Below are 19,379 nucleotides of genomic sequence, written 5' to 3' on the forward strand. Positions count from 1 at the left end.
TCATCTTTAGAAATTAGCACTATATATTAGGTACAATATCATATTCAATAGAGAATTGTCTGTGTAGTAGTAGTAATAATAATAATAAATAGGAAATCTGCATGAATTAAAATATATTTAAACATATTTTATGACTGAGCAAGGTTAGGCACTCTTTGCTAGTGTATAAATAAATATACACAAATTATATATATATAAGAACTTAATTTACCTTAAGTTTTGTGTTGCTGGTGGGCTTGGGGTAGAATATTATTTCTTTCTCTCCCACAGCGAGAAATGTAACACCAGGGTCGGAAAGTGGAATTTTAAAAAAGTCAGCACTCCAGAGGTGGAACATTCTGACCCTGCAAGATACTTAGGCAGCCCCGTTGGCATTCTTGGGTAGAGCTGCTTAAGGCGATTAGCAATAAACTAACCCCTTCACCAAGAGAGAAGCAAAACCTGAGATGGTTGACCTACAAGAACTGCACAGAACCAACTCTACACCACAATCAACAGGAAACAGAAATGGTCTAATATCTTGATTTTGAGGCATCTCCCGGCCAGCAGTAATTATCACTTCCTACTGATGATTTCAGAAACACTAGTGTTTGTAGGTGTAAAAATAATTAATATTGATAAGTTTTGAAATATATACGGCAATTAAACTACAGTGATTTCCGTGTTTCATCCTAATGAGAATTCATCAGACTATTGCATAGAATCGATGTTGCTATGTGTTTTTATATGATCCCATGGTATTGGGTTTGTTATTCACACACCTATTTATTGTGTGTGTGTGTGTGTTTATATATATATATATATATATATATTGGGCTGCGACGTTGTTTGGCTGTGGAATTTATTATATACAATCTCTCACATTCTGAAAATCCTATCATAAGTTGCTCGCTTGGTTAGTATTGCTGGATGGCATCGTCCTTTCGAGTTAAAACTCCTACTTGTGAGACATCAGCTTGGGGTTATTAGCTGGTTGGATGACCGCGTCTCTTGTTGAGACGAAGTAGGTTCATTTCACAATCGGATTTCGGCGCGGTTTGCTTGATCTGTGTTGGTTAATTGGAATTCTTGTGTGCAGGGCGTCTGCTCAGTTGGTAGAGTGCTTGCCTTGCATGCAAGAGGCTCGGGTTTTGAATCCTGAGTTCGGATGTGTCTAACTGATAGCCCAAATGAGGGCGAAACTCGAGTCTTGGACTTCCGGTTCTTTGACTGTCATGGCTCTTGTGGGCTGCGACGTTGTTTGGCTGTGGAATTTATTATATATATATATATATATATATATGTGTGTGTGTGTGATAAGAATAATGGAAATAGTATTCCGACAAAATAGAGAAACAAAAAGCAACAAACCGAGTTATGTGTTAATCAACGTTTCGTCTTTATTTCGAGACTTCCTCTGGATGAATGAGATTAGGAAAACAAAAAACGCTAGTACAAAAATTTGAAAACTTTTCATGTGCAAATGCGATGCTGTTCTATTTCAGAAACGAAAAAAGACGTTGGAAATTCAAAAAAAGGAGGGGAGCTTGCGTTGTTATAGAGAGGGAGATTTTTAATGACGTCATATAGCCATTAATATGTTTCTAAAAGATATGAACGCAGTTAATATTCTTGCTGGAAAAAATGTCTTAAAATTCAAATAAAGGTGTGTAACAGAAAAGAAATGAGTGTTTTTGTTATGTAATTTATTGATTGAGATTATAAGTAGGTGTTTCTATGGTGTGAGAGGGTTAACCTGTCTACAATTAAATCATGTTCTTTTAATAAAAGTTTACGTATTAATGGTGCTACATTATAGAAAGCTCCACGTTGTTTAATTGTGCTTGAATTTGCGATAAACGCTGATTCAAGAAGTCTCCAGTGCATTTTATTTTAAATAAATTTAACTATCTTTGCTTGTTTAAAATCAAAGGTGTGATTATGCTGCGGTGAATGAGAGAATAATGCACTTAGAGAATTGCTATTTCTTATATCTCTTATGTTCATTGAGCCTTTTTTCTAATTTACGTTGGGATTCACCAACGTATCTATGATGGCAATTTTGGCAAGGAATAGTGTATATGCCTGCATTGGAAACTGGTTTGTTTTGGAGATGTTTTGCTGTTTTTAATATTTGTCTTATAGTTTGTGATGTGGTTTGCATGATTGGAATTCCTAGTTTGTTTAATGTGTTGCAAATTATTGTATTATTGGTGTGTGTAGGTAAAAGATATCTGTTTGAGAGAAAAGTCTGGTGTATGATTTTTGTTTATTTATCGTGGAAAATATTTGTATGGATTTTCGCTTAGCATTTAATATGAAATATCTGGGATATTGCAACGTTTTCAAAGTGTTTATGAGGTATTTGAATTCTTCGTCCAGATATTCTGGACTGCAAATTCTGAATGCACGTAAGAAGAAACCAATGATCATACTTGTTTTTATTATGTTATTATGGTGTAAGTAGAAATGTATGTAATCATTTTTGTGTGGAGTTTTGTGGTGAACTTTGAAGGGTAGTTTATTATTGGATTTTATAATAAGTATGTCTAGAAAAGGTAATGAGTGATTGTTTTCTGTTTCATAGGTAAACCTTATGGAGGATTTGACTGAATCTAATTTGTCTGCGCATGTTTTCAGGAAGAAAAATTAAGATGTCATCAATGTATCTAAAATATTCTGTGTTTTGGAAGTAATCTAAATTTGAAATTACCAGATTCTAGGAATTCTAAGAAAAGGCAGGCTAGTACTCCACTGAAAGGGTTATTCATAGGAAGACCGAAGTTTTGCTTGTAGAAATTGTTATTGAATTGAAAATAAGTCATGTCAATTATAAGTCTAATAATTTTTATAAGTGTCGAGAGGAAAAGGTAAGTTAATGTTTAATTTTTAGGTTTTTAAGCATTTTTTTTAATGTGGACGTTAGTATATAATGATGATCTAAGCTGTGTATTGTTTTATGTACATTGTTTTTTATCTTGAGTAAATCTCCAGAGTTTTTTATGTGGAAGGTGCTGATAGTGCCCAGTAGTGGAGTCAAGGTGTTGGATGTGGCCCATGCAATTTTGTGTGTTGCACTACCGATGCGAGATATTATGGGGTGCATCGGGATATCCGGTTTGTAAGTTTTGGGGAGGCCATATAATGACGGAATATTGGTATTCATTGTATAAAGTCCAAGTTTTGTTGTTTTTTATAAGTTTTGTAAAGGATTTGTTGAAAGTCTCTATACTTCTATTTATTGTCTTTAAATCAGTGTTGGTATATGTATCTTTGTCTGCCAGCAGTGTGGAAACTTTCTCCAGATATCTTTTTCCATTATTACTATACCACCACCTTTATCAGCTGATGATATAATTATGTTTGTTGTTGTTGTTGTGTATATATATATATATATATATATATATATATATATAGTTAGTTAGTTTTGTATAAAAATATACCTAAATACATACATTTTAGATTTGACAGTTATCAATATTATCTGAGTAAATGAATATAGACTAATTATAAATAATAAGTTAATAAAATGGATAAGTTCTTTTTTTTTTATTCTGATGAGCTAAGGGCGGAATAAATTCCAAAACTGACATAATTGCATGAATGATTCTGCACTACGAAACAGGTGCTGTCAAGAATTGTGTATCTCAACGTACTTAAAGAATTAAAAAGTAAGATGGTCAACATCATGAAATTTGGAATATAGACTTTTGTCATAAACTTGTAAGTTGCTGAGATTTTTTTTCTTTTTTTTTTTTTTTTTTTTTTTTTTTTCCCCCTATTTCAAGATTTCTTGGTTAGGGATAGTTGTTTTTTTTTGTCTGCAGTTGAAAGAATTAAGGCCTGTGAGTTGTTCTCCTTGTTCGCGCTCTCTCTCTCTCTCTCTCTCTCTCTCTCTCTCTCTCTCTCTCGCTCGCTCTTTCGTCTTGGTTGTTTGCTGAAATCACAAAAGCATTAGCGAAAAACGAGATGCTCATATTTGTGTATCATTGGAAGTGTTCAAGTGTTTAGCTAACAATTAGACTAACATCAGGCTAACAGATGTCATAGAAATTCGTGGGATACCAAACGCCGTTTCATAGATAGGCTATGATCACTTGCTCTCTCTCTCTCTCTCTCTCTCTCTCTCTCTCTCTCTCTCTCTCTCTCTCTCTCTCTCTCTCTCTTCACCCCTTCTTTCTCTTTCTTCTCTCTCTCTCTCTCTCTTTCTCTCTCTCTCTCTCTCTATCCTGATTGTATCAGAAATTCTCAACGTATTCCATCTTTCTCTTCATTCATAATTTCATGGTATTGTCTCAAATGATTCTTATATTTTTCTTATATCAGTAACTTTTCTTTCTTTTAAATTTTGTAAAACACCAACTGATAGAATTAGGTTGACAGTTTATAAATTGTTTCAATATCAAAATTTATAAAAGTGTTTGGTTTGAATCAACGTTACGGGCAATTTGCCATATAAGGGCACTTCTCTACAAAGTCTTGTATAATCTGAAGAAATTTTTAAATCTGCAAAGCCTCTATTTAAAAGAAGTTTAAAAAACTGGAATTGTAGAAAGTGTGATTTGTTGACTTCTAAAAAGATGGCGATTGGCCAATATAAAGCTATATGACGAAAGCTTATGTTTATTGACAAATATATATACATATATATGTGTGTGTATATATATGTGTGTGTATATATATGTGTGTGTATATATGTGTGTGTGTGTATATATATGTGTGTGTGTGTATATATATGTGTGTGTGTATATATATGTGTGTGTGTATATATATGTGTGTGTGTATATATATGTGTGTGCATGTATATATATATATGTGTGTATATGTGTGCATGTGTGTGTATATATGTGTGCATGTGTGTGTATATATGTGTGCATGTTGTGTGTGTGTATATATATGTGTGTGTGTGTATATATATGTGTGTGTGTATGTGTATATGACTAAGGCTTATGTTTATTGACCAATATATAGCTAATCACACGACTAAAGCTGTTATATATATATTGGGTAAAACAATTCATAATTGTGAATTAAAAATCAGTTTGAAACTGATTTTTAATTCCATTTTACCCAATATTAATATAGCTCTAGGATATCTGTACCTATTGAGCTTATGATATATCTGCAGTACAAAGGGCACTGTTTTCTTTTAAAAGTATTAATAATTTACTAATACATTAAAATAAACTCTGCTCTTTAGACTCCAGGTCTAATTCCCTCCAAAAAATATTAAAAAATTATATAATCACTTCCTGCACTGATGATCGCGAAGGAATAAAACGGATTATGTCTGTAAATATGAAAATAATTATCTCTATATATATTAATCATTCCGTTTCCTAATTATTTTGAATAGTTTAATTTATTTTATACGGATTGTTTTTTGTTTTTTTTTAGGAGGGCGGGTCACTTTAAATAAATGCACACGTTACTCATTGAAATAAAATAAATATAATGTATTTTCTCCAAATCTCTGGTGTTGGTGGAGGGGAGATTACAATTTGCTGTTATGATTTCAAACAATCTGAAATAACAGCAAGGGGAGACTTGATTCCAAATATTTCTCATGTGTTATATCTCCCCTCTTTTGAAAATAGGGTACGATTATGAATATCTCCAGTATGAAATAATCCTTATACACTGTGAATTTACTTTATGATTGAAAACTACAGAGAGGAGATGAGAAATATTTGAAATCAAATCTCCTCTTGCCGTTATTTCAGATCATTTGAAGCCATAGCAGCAAATTTTAGCTTCCTCTCCATCAAGGTCAGGTTTGGGGAAAATATCAGATATTTTTTCATTCATATGCAAAACTAGGAAAACAAATGACTATGATTGAAACATTTTATTGCTGTAAAATAGTGCCAAACAATAGGCTCTGGATGATGTATGGTCCCCTTAATGTGCGACCTTAAGGGCAAATCTTACATAGCCCGCTACACAATTCAGGTCATTACCTTTCTAATGAGCCTTCATTTGTTAAATTCTGATCAATAGTCGCTGAGATTTGGAACTTATACAATTGGCAAAAAAGGTGGTTTATCTATGTATAGATATATCTCTGCTGGTAGCCAAATTGAATATTGAAATGCTCATATCTTTGATTCTGTGGGACGCTACTACATGAAAATTTGCAAGCTTCTTGAAGATTATAATACTATTACATGGTCAAAATTTTATGACAATTGGTAAAAGAGCCTATATTTTCAAACCAATAAAATATGCCCAAATTTGCCTACGTTTGTATATATAGTGTCCTGGCAGGCCAGCTTCAGTTTTGCTGCTTCGGTTGTCTCCCCTGTGGCCTTGCCGGCCACTAATATATGTATGTGTGTATGTGTGCGCCTGTGTATTTTATTTATATTCACCTTTTTTTTTTTTTTACTTCGGAAAACCATAGCTATTTTTATATCAACATTTGAAAATTATCAAATGAAATAAATATTTTACCGCCTCTTCCTCCTTCGTTTCTCTTGATAATTCTTTATTCTAAAGTCTTTTCTTCTTCTTCTTCTTTCTTCTTTCTTCTTCTTCTTCTTTCTTCTTCTTCCTTCTTCTTCTTCTTCTTCTTCCTTCTTTTGATTTTCTTTTCAACCTGAAATCTTATCACCATGGTCGGTAACACCCGAATGTTAAATTTCTTTCAAGAAAAGAAAAATTTGGAGAACTGTTACTTTTTTTTCTTTCTTTCAGTTCCCCCCTCCCTCCTACGTCCCTTCCCGTTTTTTTCTCCAACTCAGTTTCTACGATCATCTCAGGCTTAACCTTCTCTTATTGCACTGCCAAAGTTTGTTTTGTGCTAGACTTCAGAGTTTGTTTTACTTTTTTTTTTTTTTTTTTTTTTTTTTTTTTAATCAGAAAGAAGGAATGGTGTGTGTGGGGGGGGGGGCTAGTTTGGCCAGGGTGTTTGTGTATGAGGGAGGAGTTGATGATTGCTGATTCTGCATGATTTATTTATTTAAAAAAAAAAAAAAAAAAGCGACCAAAGAAGGTGATGGATGGTATGTAGGATGATGGATTCAGGGAGGCATGATTTCAAGATTTTCCTTTTCACAGGTTCTAGCTCAAGGCTATTCCTTTTAACAGGCCTTGCAACTGAGAGGGAGCGTTTTAATTTTTTTTTTTTTTTTTTTTTTCCAAATTGATCCTGAAAATTTTAGTTCATTCGGTGTTTCATTTTAAGTTTTTCATTTCAAATCCTGAAAACAATCTAAAGGTTAAACCAGTGTTTGTGCAGTCTCAGTGCACCCTTTTGCTTACAACTTGCAGTTGCAATACCTCAGGTGATACCAGAAGAAAAAATTATCTAGCATATCGCACCATGACTTTTAAAGATGTTAAGGAAATCCTGGGCTTATACAGTACAGTCATACTCATCCTCTTCATCATCCTGCTCCCCATTCTACTATCTGAGGATTCTATTGTTGGCATTCGTTTCCTATTTATTTTTCTAGACAGAATTCTTTCTAGAAAGACATCAGGTACTTACAGGAGGAACCAAATGAAAGTGATTCTTGTGGAACGAAATGCATTCGAACACCCAGGTCATCAGTTCACTTGACCATCGTCACCTCCCATACAGTATGAATCATAGATTAAAAGCACATTCTAAATAAAAATTCTTTGATTATATTTGTGTATCCGGCAATAACAAGTATCCTCACTAAGAATTAGAAAAAAAAAAATGATCAAGTAGAAGTTTAATTTTAAGAAAAATTCAATGCTATACTAAATTGCATTTTTTTTTTTTTTTGTCAATCCGCAATTGATAAAAACAAATCTTGTGACGCAAAGGAGATAAGTCAGTTTGTCATTTAACTCGGTAAAGAATGGCATATTTTGGGGGAAGATAATTATTTTTGCTTCATACATAAATATATCAAAGAATTTCTAATTGAAATACGATTTTCATCTGTAACCTACATTATATAAGTACCCAAATCACACATGCGCACACACACACACACACACATATATATATATATATATATATATATATATATATGCGCGCACACACACACACACACACACACACACACACACACACAATCCTCAAGCTCTGAAGTTATCTTGCTGCTTACCTGTTACCGTGCACATTTCACCAGTATATGAATGTTTTGGATGGCAGGAGAAAGGGTGAATAATGTAAATAAAGGGTAGACCATAAGCGAAGTAGTGAGAGGAAGTAAATAATTAAGAGAAAAAGATAAATGGGAGAGAACGTCTATCATGACATCACAATGTATTCTAACTTTGTGAAATCCTTTTACCTTGTAATCTTTAACATGTCAAAGTTAAGAATTTATATATTTAATGATATAAAACAAATATTGAAATTGAGGGAGTCTACTGTGATATTTCAATGTATTCTTCAAATTAAATAATTTTAAAATACATTGTGATATCGTAATAGAACCCCTTTCCATCTTTAACTCCTCCTTGTCCCCCAACACACACACTCGAATATATACGCCAGGACGTAGAAATTTCCAGCTTGTTATTTGGAGGCATGTTTAATCCACTGGAAGAGATGCACCCTCAATCTTCATTTAGATATGCATTTAGAAGGAACACTGATGTAAAACCGGAAATCTACTGTCTGCTGTGTCTTGTGGCAGCCATTGTACCAGCAAAGATTAGCAGTTGTACCAAAAAGTGTGGTTGATTCTGCATAAAGCCTTCATCACTATAAATTTTTTGTGTAGATTTCCAAATAACTTAGTTGTTGTGGCAGACCTCATACGTCGAAATCAAGGGGAGTATCATCATCATCATATATATATATATATATATATATATATGATAGATAAATTATGAGAAGCCTTTACAGATCAATTAACGTCTCATCAGGACTTCAAAATGAATTTCTTAATCAGAAAATAAATTAAGATATCATATATGGTGGAACAATAAAATTGTCGCCCTAGAAAAGAAAACATAATTCCATTTCTATTTGATATAAACTGGTTTTCTTTTTTGGTTGCAGACCATCTACTAGTTAGCCAGTTGTGTACAAATCCCAAAAGCGATAGGAGCCTTTTATCATGTCTGAAAGTGTCACAATGTTCAACAAGCAAGATCAGAGATGTGCCGCTGTACAACTCATGCTCTCTACCGATCAGTAATGACAACAGGACCATTGCCAGCACCCTCAAAATGCATTGCTGGATTGCCACGAATAACAGGGACGTGCCCAGGATGATGAAAATAAAATTTCTGGCCACGGTTATGGTCTTTGGTGGGGTTTCAAGTGAGGGCCACATCATGCCAGCTCACATCTTCAAAGCCAGCTTAAAAGTTAACACCAAAGTGTATCTGGATGTGCTGGAGAGTGTAGTGATCCCCTGATGCAATCAGGTGGCCGCTTGCAGATCCTGCGTGTGGCAGCAGGAGTCAGTGTTGGCTCACAAGTCCAAAGAAACCCAGGCTTGGCATCAGGAGTGCTACTACTTTGTATCCTTCTGTCACTGGTTCCTCCTCCTCCTTAACTTGAACCTGCTGGACTACTTCCTTTCGTCATGCATCGAGAACATCAATAATATAACCTTCCACAACACCAAAGCCAGTGCTTGTGGAAAAGGCATGTTCCCAGTTCCGGACCCGTATCAAGGCAATGATTAAGGCGGACGGCAGTTACATAGATTCTGGCTCTACTGCATAATCAAGTTACTGAAATTGATTTTTTTCAATAAAAATTTCTTTAGGGCGACACTTTGGTCGTTCCACCTTATATATATATATATATATATATATATATATATATATATATATACATGCGCAGTATGGTATGCGGGTATGTATAATACCTACATCAAATTGTTCCTTCTAAATGCATATATCTTAATGAAGACTGAGAGTGTATAATAGGGAGATGAATGCCCCTGCCTTGCACAGTTGCAGGTCACCCAAGGGTGACCTGCAACTGTGCAAGGCAGGGGCATTCATCTCCCTATTATACACTCTCAGTCTTCATTAAGATATATGCATTTAGAAGGAACAATTTGATGTAGGTATTATACATACCCGCATACCATACTGCGCATGTATATATATATATATATATATATATATATATATATATATATATATATATATAATATTAGAATCCCCCAACAGTATTGTGCCATTTTTATGTCTCTTTACAAAGATTACAATAATGATACTATATATTATGTCTAGAATCCAGTTTGGATCAAAATCCATTGTATAATTTTGATCCTGGAAAATGTTTATAATTTAAGGCTTAAGCTTAAGGAGTCTTAAGAAGAAATTGAACTTCAGGGAATCTTGTTTAATTGGTGTCTAATTACTGTGGATCAAATTTAGTGAAGATCTCCATGTATACATTTTAGTTTCAATAATAGTTTTAAAATCAATAAATAAGTACCAGTAGTGGAAGATTAAGTTTTAAACAAAAAAATAAAAACGAATCGTTTTTGGCAACAGAAAATGGGCTCAAATTTTTCCAATACCTTCAAAACGTTCCAATTTCGCCAATTCACAATTCAAATCCAAATCTGAAATCGTCCAAACACTATTCAAAACATTATCTTGCCTCGCAGGTGTATGTCTTCGGGTGGAGGGGGGAGGGGGTCACATTCATAAGCTAATTTAAAAGAAACATTCCAAACCTGCTAAAAATATTTTCATCAGCACTTTTTGGTAGTAAAAGTCTGCCAGGAGAATGGTGGGGGGAAAGTATCACCGTTTTGTAAAAATATTTATTTTTCTCCAGTTCTAAAGAACTGGAAGGTGGTAGCAGAGATTCTGTTTCTTCTTGTCACTCATTTCCACACAGATAGTCAGTCACTCATTTATAAAATAGCATTGTACTTTACCGAAACTTCTAAGATAGCAACACTCACTGAAAAATAAGACAAGACAACAAGTCTGTCTGTTTTCAGTGTGTGTGTGTTTTTCTTCATCTTGTCCCAAACAAAAGCACCTGTCCTCCATCAATCTTTGTCTCCATGAACCTTTAGATTGACTGGTTGTTGATTTCATGAAAATGTGGTCTGAAGTAATTTCCTGGGCAGCTATATCTGGGATAAGGGATGGAGGGGGGTGGTACTAGCTGCCATCTATGCAGCTGTTGTCCCTTCAAACTTCTGCTTCCTTAAATGATGAACAATGAAGATCTATCCTGAACTTATTAGGATAATGATTCCATTATAGGAAATTTTGAAATCCGAAATGATAATGACCACAAAGAAATTAGAATTTACTAATAATGCCAAAATTCTTTCTTTTTCTCTCTCTCCCCCTCCCTCTTTCTCTCTCTCCCTTCTCCCTTTTCTCTCTCCCTTCTCCCTTTTCTCTCTCCCTTCTCCCTTTTCTCTCTCTCTCCCTTCTCCCTTTTCTCTCTCTCTCTCCCTATTCCTTTTCTCTCTTTCTCCCTATCCTCTTTATTTCTTTCTCCATATCCTCTATCGCTATCCCCTCTCTAGTTATCCCTTTTATCTCTCTCCCCTCTTTATCTTTCTCTCCCCTATCCTTTATCTCTATCCCTAACCCCCTTTTCTCTATATATCCTCTCTCTCTCTCTCTCTCTGTCTCTCTCTCTCTCTCTCTCTCTGTCTGTCTGTCTCTCTCTCTCTCTCTCTCTCTCTCTGGTTATGAAAAGAAAAATATTGTTTGCAGTATAGAGGAGAAATAAATAAGATTGTAAAATAATTTCGTCTGTGGGGGTTCGAAAGGACATCATTATTATTGGAAGAGTTTCTTGAAGGTAAAAAATGGTTGGGAAACATTGGTTCCAGGTATTTTATATTAAAAAAAAAGAACTAAGGATCTTTGTTCACTAAAAAAAAAAACTTAAAATGTCACCATTATAATTAAATTGTTTATGTCTCCTGACATTTTATTAATTATATCTAGTAATAATAATTGAAATGTCTTGAATTATGTTTTACAAGCCAATAAAGAGATATTTCTGCTTGAACTTTGACATTTTAATTAGTAATCACTGTTATCTACTGTTCCTTAGTCCCCATCCTCTCATTTGTAAATGAAAAGGGGCATCTGGGTTTTATCTCTTCAGAAGCTAACTTATTATCCCTTAGGGTTGAAAAAATGTCTGTGTTGTTGGGTACTAAGACTGTAGTTTAAACTTTCTTTTTTAAGGGGTCAGCTATAGGTCAGTATTTTTTTTTTTTTTTTTTTTTTATCCTTAAAGGATTTTTGTGTACCAGTTTCCACTTCTAAATTTGACATCCTTTTAGGTCTTCTCTTCTCCAAGCTTCTACCTCATCCTATTTCATGGGGTGGGGTACAAGAAGGGAAATAAAGAATTAGATACTATTCCTAAGAGAAAACAATCAAAACCAATTCTTTAGGATATATTTCCTTGCCACCCTACAGTTAAAATAAAAAGATTTTTTTAAATACAAAATGCCTCTATTATATATAATTTCATTTTACTTCAGTCAAAGTTCTAAAAATATTCTAAAATATTCTAAGAGGCCTCTTCCTAGGGACTAACACTTGATCTCTATATGAGATACATAGATATTCGAATATTTTATTAAATCTCCTTTATGTCTCAAACGTTGAATTTGTAAAGAATAGCAAGGAATATTAATTTTCCTCTCACTTATTGACCAGTTAACTATGTTATTTTCTTTTGATCTCTTGGTCTTAATGGATCCCGGGGCAAGAATTCATCTAGTTTGGTGGAGTATCTAGCTCTGTGCTGTTGGGCCGTGAATAATATGTGATTTTGAATATTTAGTCAGGATTTACTTTTAATGATAGTATCCTCATGCCAGGTTGTCCTGACAAACACCTGTTCAAAGACCTTAAACACGTGAGGGCAGTGTCTAGTAAGTATTCAAGTTATCTCTCTTTCTCTCTCTCAATATATATACTAGCATGGGTACACAGCGTTGCCTGGATTGACATGAAGTTCTGTTTGAAACTCACCTGTATACTAATTATTTTCATCATAGGCAATGTGGATACCCCCACAACAAAAATAAAAGAACGGATGAAAACATGTAAATGTAATCGCCCCAAAAAAGAAGTACGTGATACCCTCTCCATCAGATATTTCAGCAGAAGGGCTACAAAGAGAAGAAACTATTCTCCGGATATTGAGCACTGAAAAGACCCCCCCCCTGCAAAGAAAAGATAATTAAAAATAAATCATTACAACTTTTGTTTCAATAAAAATAGCAGCGAATGCCCGTGCGATCGCAAAAAGAAAAAGAAAAGATCTACCAAAAATTAATTCCAAAAATGACATTTTTCATCATTTTATATTTCTAGTGTAACCCCCCCCCCCCCATTGAATTTGTCATATTTTGGAGTTCGTTCTGTTTATAAAATCTGTTTATAAAAATGCAAGATATGACATGTCTGGTTGTACGCTTTGTGGCCAATAAGTGGGTGCTCATTTTGCGTTAAATTTATATAGGAAAGTTATCCCCCACGCTAAAATGTAAAATTTGTTTTCAAAATTTCTTGTTTCATATTATTTATAAAAAACTGTTTAAACGTATTAGGCCACAAAAAACCAGGTCTTAATTTTTTTGGTCAATGTCAAGTTTCTTTCCAACTCCCCCAAAAACTTTAAAATGACGACTTTTAATGGTTTTCCGTGGTGCTGAAAACGAATATTATGTTTAAATTTGGAGCAGATAAGTAGTTTCCATGATATGAAGAAATTACTTTTTCAAAAAGTGGGGGATCACTTTCCTATATAAATTTAGCGTAAAATGAGCACCCACTTTCTGGTCCCCTAGTAATTTCCTCATATCATAAAACAAATTTAACTGTGATATTCGTTTTCAACACTCCCGAAAATTGGCGCTGTTTCTTTTTTACTAAGAGATGCGGTCATTTTTTCATCTCATAATTTAGGACGCTAATTATGCTGTTAATAAGTTTACAAAAGCATACTTTTGTTTTTCGTTCTTTTTTCATTATAGAACTTGTATAGTTGTTAACAAGTGCCTCTGCAGTTTAACATTTCACAAAAATTCTGTTTACATTAGGAGGTGGTTAAATAAAGTACAGGAGCACCTGGTAAAAACTATACAAATTCTATAATTGAATACCCACCTCAAAAAAAAAAAAATTTTTTTTTGTAAACTGCTCGTGTAAGCTTACTGACAGCATTATTTACGTCCTAAATTATGAAAAAATAAACAAATCTCTTAGTAAAAAAAACAGCGCCAGTTTTCGGTGGTGCTGAAAACGAATATCCCAGTTAAATTTATTTTCTAACATGAGGAAATTATTAGGTGGTTAGAAAGTGGGTGCCCATTTTATGTTAAATTCATATAGGAAAGTGATCTCCCACTTTTTGAAAAAGTAATTTTTCATATCATGAAAACTATTTATCTGCCCCAAATTTAAATGTAATATTCGTTTTCAGCACCTGAAAACCATTAAAAGTTGTCATTTTCAAGTTTTTTGGGGAGTTGGAAAGAAACTTGACATTGACCATTTTTGTTCTAGGGGTTAAACGACGCTGGGTCACGTCATAAAAATTGAACATTTTTAATTTAAGATATTAAATAAATTATAAAGAAAATCTGTTTCGCAGGCAATTAAACACATTTGCGATGGTATAATTATTATAATAAATCCTGGCCAACACCGATTAAATTTTATAAACAAAAAGAGCAGAGGATGATGGATTTTGTTCACATGTGTCTCTGATTAATTCTGTCCTCGTCAGAGTGCAAGTAAATGAGGACATTAGTTTTAATTATTTTTCTCTAACAAATAAAAAAGGTTACTTAAAAGTTAAGAATAAGCGTAAAAAATTTCCTCCGAATTAAAAATAATAATTCAGCTTAGAATAATATTTCGAAATGAAAACAAATATTTAATAACGTGCTCCATTTCAATTAAACTATCACAGTTATTTCCCCTTTTGGTTTTCTGGTTTTTGGTTTGAAAATAAAACTATTTCAAATAAAATCAGTTAAATCATATAACTTGAAATTTAAATAAACTAAATTAATTTTTTTAATTAGTACAGTTGAAACAAAGCTATTATGTCGAATAAGTAATATCATCGAAGTAATTATTTAAATAGATTTAATTTAATGTGATATGTTAATGATCGTAATTCAATAATGTAAATGTTTTGAAGAATGCTATATATTGAAAGTCCGTATACAATATAATGTCTCCTTTGACAGAAGTATCCTAAAATGGGCATTAATATTTCTTGACCAGTAGAGGTGTACACACATTTGGCCTTTATATTTCTTTGGTCATTGTACACACACACACACACACACGAACGCTACTACTTATAAATATGTATGTGTGAAAATATGTATTTCCATATATCTATTTCTCTTTTATTTTGTTCTGGAACTCTCCCACTCTCATTTCTTTTCTTACAGCCAGCTTGCATCTTTTTCTTTCATGCGATGTCACCTTGTGCTAAGAGTTCTAATTCGAAACACATGTTCCATTCTTAATTATTCATCTTACTTCCTCAACAAAAGGATTACACCTTCTCCTGACACTTAAAAGAAAGAAATTGTATAAACTTCCAGAAAGAAAAAAATGCAAAGGTCTGTAGTTTCTGTAGCAAGCCAAGATGCCAGCTCCATATTCAAGTATTGGATTCCAAAATTTTCTTTTTTTGATTAATCACTCTACGAAGGCTTGCGAATCTAATTTCACCTTTAACTGAAGTAAGTAGTAGAGATGAATTCATACCTCCCCTGATGGTTATTAGTGCAAGCGACTGAACACTACCCGGTACCCACATCAATAGTACTTTAATCTGGCATGTCCACACCCTGTAACCATTCACTCCTGTGTAACTACAACTACAAATGTCCCCATGATAACAATGGATTACAAAAAAGTACGGCAAAGTTTGTTTTGTTTTTTTAATCCGGTATTTTGTAGTGTAATTAACAATAAATGAGTAAAACAAATATAAATAAATGTTATCAAAAGCAAAAAAAGTTACTCCTCTACCTACCTGTATAAGTTTTTTTTTTGTTTGTTTTTTCTTTTGGTTTAACTTATTTTAAAGTTTGTTTTTTATTGGAATAAAAAAAGTGGTGTTGAAAAATTGAATACATTATGTTAAAAAAAATGTCAACAGGTAACCACGTGAGGCTTTGGGAATCACCTCAAAATTGGAAATTAAACAGAAATACATCTAATAAAATATACAATTTGGTTTAAAATAGAATTTTCCCTTCATTCAATTGTTAGCTGTCTTTCTGTTTAATATCCGATTTTTGACAACTTGAAGAAATCTACTTGTATCAAGTCACTTATTTTTTAATCTGTATTTTATATGCTACACCAATTACATTCTCTCCCTCTCACCTCCTCTCTCTCTCTCTCTCTCTCTCTCTCTCTCTCTCTCTCTCTCTCTGAATCAATTGTGTATGGAAAGGAGTTTCTTTCCTCCCACTCCAACCTTCTAATTAGTCAAGTTTTCTCTTGATGCTAAATAACTTTGTGGAATGCTTAGACATAAGTGCTCTTTGCAATCTCCACCATAACTGACAGTTGATTGAAGAAGAGAACCTAATGTTTCTACTGAAATGGTTCTCTTTTCCTTCAGTCATCATTAATACCCATCTCCAAGGCATATATATACTAGCTGTATCTATCTGGTGTTGTCTAGGAATAAAAGAAACGGAAATGACTGACTTGTTTATTGAAGAAACGAATGTTATTTTGGTGACTGTAATTTTATAAGCAAATCTTGTGAAACAGGGAATTTGTAAGATTTGTTTTAATACACATATAACTTTTATGGATTGTTAGTAATGAACAACTAATGTGTTATTAATGTGGAAAAATCTCTTGAACACTTAGAAAATTTGAAGTGTTCTTAAATATGTATTTTTGCAGAAATCAACGGAAATAACTCCTGACATGACTACTACTCTTTAATATATAAGAATATTCGGTAAGGTAAAAAGTTTCCACTCTAAAAGCCCAAATAAATATTTTCAGGAAGAAACTGAGTCAAAATAAAATATATTCGAGCCAATAAGATAGTGGAATTAAGAAAGTAAACAAAAATAAGCTAGTTCAAATCAAGCATTGATACAGCAGGCAGATTGCTATTTAGGTCTGACTTTAAAAATCCGTCAAGATAATTTTATATATGTATAAAATTTGTTCTGTTTGTTGAATAATTGGCAAATGATATCAGCCTTTTTTTTATGCATCCTCATATTTTGCACAGGTGTTTTGCTTCTTGTGAACCTTGTTTTGTTTAAATAAATTCTTATGTTCTAAAAAAAAAAATTACAGTTAAGTTTTCCATTTATTTTTTAAATTTTTTTTCAGTAAGTTTTAAGAAATCAAGGGGGTCCCTAGAGCTAACACTTGATTCTGTTATGATCTAAATGTATATCCGAGGTTTTTTAAAAATAGACGCTGTTCCCTTTATGGTTGGTTGCTATTTGTATTTCGTTACAGCTCGGTCTTCCAAGGATTGTTTCTAAATATTTCTGAAGAGTCTTTTTTTATTAAGACAGTTCAGGTTAACTATATACTGGAACTTAATCAATAACATTTGATGGATGTAAAAGTTTTATTTAAAACAAATGCAATTAATTTATTTTATTAATTTTATTTTGTCAAGCTTAAGTTTAAAATAGCATTTTCGGTGATTTATCTTTAAGTTTGAAGTAAACTTGTGGCCATCTTTTAAAATAGTCTAAAATGAAAGAAAACCTGTCAATCTCTTTTTTTTCTATCAAACAAAGACCCCCCTCTCCTATTGCCCCCCCTCTCTCTTCTCTCTCTCTCTCTCTCTCTCTCTCTCTCTCTCCACCTGTCAGTATTTTGGACTTTTGTTTCATTGGAAAAACTGCTGCTAGGGAAATCTTAAGGGATTTAGACCAAAAGAAACAGAGGTGGTGAGGGAGGAGGTCAAGTCACTGTCCCTGGGTGTCGGCTTACTACAAATTAAGTTGGTTGGTTGGTTGGAAGGACCAGCAACAATTTCATTGGGCTTCATTGACAATCCAAAGGAGGATTTTATTTTATTTACCTTCTCATATTACAAATTGGTATTTTTAAACAATGGGGTGGAGGTATAATGATGGGTTACCATCATGGCCATTCCTATAACAGGCAAAGAGATCTAACATTTAGAGTCAAAAGCAAGTTTTACAACCAGTCAACAGAGATCTTTTCATTTCACTCTCATTGCTCATAGAAAATTGTATTCTGAAAATATTTTAACCATGATTAACCTTCCCTGAAAATCCCAGGATTGAAATAACCACTCATTGAGATATGCATTTTCCTCTCCAACTTTTATTTTCTCCCTTTGTTTTCCCTAAATTCCTTTCATTTTGGAAGGATATCACTTACTCTTTAACTCCCCTATCCTCTTCTTTCTTTTTCCTCTCCCAATTGGAGATTGGCCTGCTTGTTTTCGGTTCCAAACAAGCCGAAAAATAGTGAGCAGTCTATCATTTAGAAAGGTGTGGAGAGTCTTACCTTTTTCTTTTTCTTTTTTCTTTTTTTCTCCCCCCCCCCCCACACACACACTTTTAAAATGATACAATGAAATTATTCTTAATAAAAACGATTTATTTATGTATATATTTATCTATTACAAAATTTAAAAAAAAAAAAAGGATTTGGGAATTTTAATTAGAACAACCTTTGGAGTGAACGTGGTATAATGATGATTGATGATTCTAGCTAGAAAAATGTTAGACAAATATTAGATACAATTACAAGGATGACAAAAAAAAAACCCATCCCCACATTTTTGAATGACATTGTGCCTAATTTATTGTATAATTATTGTAAAAATTTTCTGAAATGAATACATTTTTCAAGGTTATCTGTGTCTTCATTTAAAGGAATTTGTTGTCTACATGTTCAGTTTAATATAACTTTCCAAAATACTATTTGTTTTTATGAAATTAGTAACAGGCCGCCGGTCATAAAATATGCTTAAATAAGATATTTTAATTCATGCATATTTCATTATAGAGCCAATACTCTGTTGATTATTACATTGTACCTAATATATAATATAGATTTCAAAAGTAAAAAAAAATAATAATTCTGGTACCATCAGCTAGAATCGAAACTAAAACATATAGCTTTATTCATTACCATGTCATTATGTATATAAAAAGGGGGGGGGGGTGTATAAGTCAACTAGTCAGCCAAGTTCCATTTTTTTTTTCTTCTTCTTCCAATTTTGACTCTTTAGCAGTTATTTTTACTAGCTAAAAACCAAATCGAATTTATTCCACAGGTCCAAGTCCCTATATATCAAGTTTCAAGTCTGTAACCAAAAATTGACAGAAGTTTGGTAGAGACCCTTCCTCAGACAGACAAGGTTACTTAACAATTCAAAGATCAATCAAAATGTAGATTTATTTTTAATAAACATTTTTATTTTGATTCTAATTTTCGACCCGTAT

At 33.1% G+C, this 19,379-nt stretch overlaps 1 protein-coding gene across 9 annotated transcripts in view; it reads left to right on the plus strand.

The window, feature by feature from the left end:
- LOC145283546 (fibroblast growth factor receptor 3-like) overlaps positions 1–19,379 on the plus strand; it is a 225,550-nt gene that overhangs the window by 121,288 nt on the left and 84,883 nt on the right. The window lies entirely within an intron of this gene.

The sequence above is a fragment of the Euprymna scolopes genome, chromosome 8, assembly GCF_053919585.1.
Source record: "Euprymna scolopes isolate OS-2025 chromosome 8, ASM5391958v1, whole genome shotgun sequence".
In the NCBI taxonomy this organism is placed as follows: Eukaryota; Metazoa; Mollusca; class Cephalopoda; order Sepiida; family Sepiolidae; genus Euprymna; species Euprymna scolopes.